Source organism: Crocodylus porosus, unplaced genomic scaffold (assembly GCF_001723895.1).
Source record: "Crocodylus porosus isolate Cpor-Errol unplaced genomic scaffold, CroPor_comp1, whole genome shotgun sequence".
Taxonomy (NCBI): Eukaryota; Metazoa; Chordata; order Crocodylia; family Crocodylidae; genus Crocodylus; species Crocodylus porosus.
Window position 1 is genome coordinate 67,047,046 of NW_017728906.1, and position 6,350 is coordinate 67,053,395.

Here is a 6,350-nt window from a genome sequence, read left to right on the forward strand (position 1 = left end):
TGCTATTTTTATCATTGTTCAAAGCTCAGAAGTTCAGCATTTTCATCTAAGGGTCAGAAAGTGATTACCAGAATGTCAATCACTGACTCCTCAACCTCCTTGAAGCATTCTGGGAGTTTTAGTGCATTGTTTCTAAGGCTAGGCCTTGCTTAGCATAAGCACTCTTTCACACCTACGTACATGGTTAGAAGCCAGTTTTTCTGTCAATGTAAGTCTTACTACTTTTGACATACATTGGAAGTATATATCAAGAACACTTGTAGACAACCTGTGCACTGACATATTTTATTGTATTAAAATCAACGTTCATATTAAAATGTACAGCAGATACAGTAATTGGCAACTCCTTTTATTAAACTTTTCACAGGCCCTCATTATATTAGAAAAATAAAATTATACAGCTAATGTGTGTATATTGTTTCCATGAACATTTTCTGACCAGGAAAAAAAAATGTAATCTAAAATGGAATTCAGAATGGATTTTCCAGGCAGCTGCCACAATTTTCATGCTTTTGAAGTACTGGATTTTTTGCAGTTATTACTGTAAAGAGTTGAATAAATGTAATTGGAAGGTGGAAAATCAAATCCTGGGAAGTTAACAGGGAGACGGAATAAGATTAGTGAACTTCAAAATGGTGTGGTCTAATATGCATTTAGTCCTACTAGTCCTGACTACAGCAAGTAAACACTTCATTTAGAGAACCAGGTTTATTTTACAAAGTTGTAATAGGTTCCAGAATAGCAACTCACATATTACAAACTTCTGACTGTTGTTTTTGCAAGCTCTTTAAGACAAAGAACTTTCCTTGTATTCTCTGTAAAATACTTGAGGTACATATTAAGTTGCAGACATAATGCTTTCACAGGACCAGCTTACATTAAAATGAAAAATAAAGGGCATTAAGAATGCAGTCATGTGATTTGATGGGGGGGTTCTCATTATCTTCTGACAAAATTCAAAGTCCTTAGAAAAACTGTACAGCAGACTAGCAATACTAACATTTTCTTTGCTTTGATGTCAAGCATAAGTTTAAATTTGATGAAATATAGTCTAAAGTGCACACCTGCCCTTGTAAGTTTAGTGAAAAAAAGGACAGTTGCAGGGATCATCCCTTTCAATTGTACCAAAAGTAGTGTTTCATCCATGTATCTCTTGTCATGCTGGCCAGCCCAAAAATCTGAGACTGACAGTAACTTGGATTAGTCCTTAAGAAACTTAAGTCTGTTACATACTTCCATCCTCAATCAAAGTCTCTCACCGTAGTGCTGGCAATAGCGAACTGATAGAATTCAGCAACACAACTTGGGATGGGCAAGTAGGCAGGGCATATGCATGGCCAAGCTGGGAGGCTGCCCCGGGGCCTGGACAGAAAGGGGGCCTGAAAATCAAAGACTTTTGCAACAAAAAAATCCCTTATTTCTGGCAAAGAGGGGTCTGATACTAAAAGTTTGCCCGGGGCCGCCAGGAGTCTAGGTACAGCACAGCAAGTGGGGCACCAGCCCTGAGTGACAGATTAGCAGGGGTGCCAGTATCACCCTCACCCCTTTGGAGTCTGTGCCTCAGTAGGAGAAGCAGCGGCACGCACAACATTGTTCTTGCAGCAGCAGCTGGGTGTGTGGACACCATGCTGCTGCTGTAAGAGCAACAGCCTGGGTCACACTGTCCCCCACTCCCATGTGCTCTCCTGGAGGGTTTACCCAGGGCGTAAACCATGCTCATTACGCCTCTGATAGAATTCACATACTCTGCAGCTCTAAGCAGGCAGAAACCACGCTTCCTAGTCTGATTTATGCTTCTGATCAGCCTCCCTGCTCTCAAAGGCTGTTTTCAAAGGCTGGGGATGGGGAAAGGGCTGAAAATGAGAGAGAAAAAAATGAATGTGGAAGAAAAAGTGAGGGAGAAATCAAAGAGAGACATCTGAAGGAGTCTTAGAGATGACAAATAGCTAGAGGAAATGTGAGGAAAGAAAGAAATGGAAAACATGACCATCAAAACTACAAGGAAGAGGAATGGTCATATTTTCTTATCTCCCCCCTCCCCCAAGTGCCGTTCCCTTTGGTTCAAGCCTCCCTTTTAAGCATTATAAATATTCCCAAAACAGCCTACACTGCCTGAACTTCTCCTGGAGCACATATTCTAGTTTTTCACTTTGAAAAACACTCACTTTGAAGATCAGCTGGACAGAACAAATCTACTGTGAAGGCTCTTGTGATCTAACTCATGACATTTTTCAGAATGAAAGAAAACTCTTTGTAGGCACACAGAGTACACATTCATAAAGTAGAGGGAGTTAAAGACACTCTTAAAGCAGACAGCACCAGGGAAAATGTAGAATGAAGTGAATATACAAATTATTAACAATCTACACAACTGTTCACTGGGAAATACTAGTAAGTAAAGCAAGAAGCTCAACTGTTTTTGTAGAAGGAACCCATCAATACGCTTGATGGAACTTTTCAACTTGTAGAGTTACAAAGATAATTTTCTGCAAGTGAACTAAATGTGAACCTTTTAAATGTGAAATTATGTAAACCAGCGGTTTCCAATCTGTGGTACGCATATCACCACCGGTACTCAGACAACCTGTCAGTGGTATGCGTTAACAGATTTGTTATAATTTCTTTATATGACAAAAATTTGCAACAAAAGGTTGAACTGAAAAATTTGCTGGTAGTACTTAAGGTTGTATCTTTTTAAACTAGTGGTACACAACCTGTCAGTTTGGGAACCGCTATTGTAAACCAGTGCAATGTTGTCTTTTGAGCCCATAAACGCCACAACTTACGGGATGTAACAAGACATTATTTATTATGTTTTGTTTTCATAAGTGTGAACCACAGCTCAGTCTTCTTCCTGAACTGACTGATGTCCTCTACTAGCAACCTAATCTGCCCCCAGCGATTAAAATGAATTGTGACTCATGATGTGTATTACTGCAACTGAAAGGACTCTCAAGCATACTTCTGAAAACATCCAGAAGAAAAGACCAGATACATTTTTCAATTATATTAGTTGAACTGCACATACAACCACATACTCAAGTCTCATGTTTGGTTTGAAAGTGCATGCAGTCTGAGACAGTAGGAAGCTTTGTTTGTTAACATAATGAGTCCAGTATCACACTTGATGAGTTTCCTGTTTTCCGTAGATCGAACAGTTGGTGCCGGAAAAGCAGATAGAGATGGTGACCTTTACTGCTGGCGACGGGACATGTGGCATTAGCTACATTACCAATTCAATATGCCTTGTCCTGTACTTTAGGATCATCAAGGATCCCACTAATATCCTCACCTCCATTTCCAAACATAAGCTTTTCCAAACTTTTTACAAGTACTGCAAATACAGGCTGCAGTATGCTGCTCCATGCTATAAAATGCACAAATCCTATATTCGTGCCTTTAATATGTACTTAAAAACACTTACAGGTTTTTGGAATCTTCCAGGTGCACAATGACTTTTGCAGGGCTAAAAAACTAAACTCATCCAAGATTTACAAGATTAAGTCTGTCTAAGAATTTACAAATCATAGCAATAGCAAAAGATAAAAACAGATCATGGATTACAAGTAACATATAATGTCTTGAACAACTACATGAGGATTTCTTGTAATCTTAAAGACTTTAAATAATACGCTACTTACATATAAAGCAAAACAGGCATGTTTTCTGGAAGCTTCTCTTCATAGGATGATATATGAATTCAATTAACAGTAAAAGAGAACTGATCTGCTGCCAAAGAATCTATACAGCAAAGCTAAACAGAAGAAACAGAGAAATTAAAGCAGAATTACACAAACATGTACAAAAATTAACTAGAGCCGGGCTGATATGATCCCAGAAACATTATTACCAAGTGAAATAAAAGAAACCCTCACAAGAGGATGCTATTTAATCAAAATAGATCTTCATTATGAAGACGAAAGTAAGTTCCCAGAGGAAAACAACAGTTAGCAAGACAAAGGGAATGTCTAAAGTTTCTCTGTCATTATCAGCAAATGATTTATCTTGGCTCTTAATCAAGTTAATAAAATATACTCCATTAAAATAACCTTCAAATTAAAACAGCAACTTTTTATAAATGACATGGGCAATAAGTGTCTTCAGGTCACATCTAGTGCTGTAAGTAAAAACTAAAATGTGCTAAGTGAACACAGCCATCCCCACATACAAACAAAACACATTTGGGGGATATCTAATTGCTATTTTCCTATTGTAGTAGTGTATCAGGTTTACCAAGTAAATTAACTGAAGCATCTGTTAAATGCCCACTACTTCTAGACATTTAACATATACTGCCATTAATCTACTTGGCTGGACACTGTTCAATGAAGTAAAGTCTAAAATAGTTTTCAGAATTGAAACGTTGGTTTAAATTTAAATTACAGCAGCAAGAAGAAGGTAAATATCATGAGGGACCTATGACAACATCATTTTTAAAAGCAAAGAAAACGACAAAAGCTTTTCCCAAAATCAGGAAATCAGAGGTAGTCAACAATTATCCCAAATACTCTACCCTAGGCAAATGACTAGCCTTTATTATGTTCCTTCCACTCAAAAAAGACAAATGGGCCTCGTATCATGTCCTGAATGTCACAAAAGTTTTAGAGCAAGAGAATGGAGTGAATGTCAACATCCCTTCTCACTTTGGTTGCCACAGGTTACTGGTAAACCACGTTTTTCCACCCAGCAAGAACAAGGACAGAAGAAATAGAGAGACTATTTCATAACTGAGGACAAAAGATCAAGAGAAAGCAACAGAGGTGCATGATAATGGAACAGTATTCTCCCTCCAAGCTCTCTGGAGATCAGGATAACCAGTTTACCAGGATGGCTATTATCTAAACCTGCCTCCCTACTTAAAACTGCACCATCATGTAATATCAGAAATGTCCCAGGATCAGATGCTACTTACCCTAACACAAACAGAAGATTAAGAGGAAGAGACAGCCCTCCGTATCTGAGATGGCTCCATTTCAGTTTTGCTAAATATACTTAGTTTGTGAAAGGTCCTAAGATACTTTAGGATGAAAGTAATGTATAAAAGATAAAGCCCACCGCAACTGTTGCATCAATGTTTTATTAAAGTAAGAGGCAATATGAAAAAAACCCAAAAAACAAAACATGACTGGTATTACCACAATTACTGCCTTCTAAATTGTGCCACAGCTTCGGAGTTCAAATGCTTCCTTTGACAAAGAAGAATAAGTATGTCAAATTCTGTCATGGCTCATATGTTACCAAATGGAGAGTCATGTGTTCACTGAAGTGTGAAATGCCTGAAGGACCGTGTAATTTTCTACTGGAGAATTCCTCCAGAAAAGCAGTTTAAAGTTTATTTGAATGGGAAGGAAATAGGGCTGTCTTTGAAAAGAACATGCTGTGGATTCTGCCTCTGAACTTGAAATACTGGGACACCCACAAAGGCAAGGGTGCTTGGTAATTGCCCAAGGATCTATGTTACTCCAAGAGCAGCCATGGTCCCTGCCCGCCACTGCAAAAATCTCCACTCTTAATATATTTGTAGTGACAAAGGAGGAGTTATTGCTAGTTCAGTCAATTTGGGGTATATTTTCTGACAGATCTAATCAGAGCCCACTGTGGCACAAGTTTGTTAATCCCTGCTTTAGAGAACTCTGAGATTTTAAAATACAGAATTGTATTTTGTTATCACCAGAGGGAGCTGTAGTATCGTAAACCCATGAATTCATGTTAAAAATGCACACTGCATTGACTTCCCTAACTAGCCGTAATGAAGCTGGCAAGGGAAAGAAAAAGCAAAGGATGAACATTTCCTGTATTCCAGGAGCTTTTTATTTCTAATTTATTAGAGACTTTACTTGTTCAAAGTTGGTCCCACAAATAATAAGTTGAGATGTCTTCCAGAAGGTCTGAGGTGTTGGGATATGAACGGAACGGAACTCATCCAGTCACAACCATCTATCAAATAGCTTTTTGGGAATTTCAAAAATTCAAAGCCTAGTCAAATACTGTTTGCAGATGTTATTCATCAATTACTGGTTAAAATCACTGAATAATGTATTTGATGGATATTTTTCTGTTGTTTGCACAGCCCTGGTACTAAGGTATATTGAGTATACCCCATGTTCTTGGGAACAATGACTATGCCATTCTCTGAGTATGAAAAAACAGCCATTTTGGGTGCTACTTCATATAAAATAACAAGATGAAGGTAGCAGTGCTATAATGAAATATTCCGCTGAATATGAAAATATTGCATTTTAGACATAGAACCAATGACATTCTCACAGGCAGACCTTGCACCCAGAAATTTATCCTGCATCCAATCATCAGTCAAGGAGGGGATATCAGCAAAATGGTACTTCCTTAGG

At 38.2% G+C, this 6,350-nt stretch overlaps 1 protein-coding gene across 1 annotated transcript in view; it reads right to left on the reverse strand.

Moving 5' to 3' along the window:
• The window catches only part of TCEANC (transcription elongation factor A N-terminal and central domain containing), an 8,272-nt gene extending 4,454 nt beyond the window's left edge, over positions 1-3,818 (reverse strand). The window contains exon 1 of the mRNA XM_019529316.1: positions 3,642-3,818. The gene's annotated coding sequence lies outside the window, so the exon portion shown is untranslated. The remainder of the gene's footprint in view (positions 1-3,641) is intronic.
• Between the last annotated feature and the right edge of the window lie 2,532 nt (positions 3,819-6,350).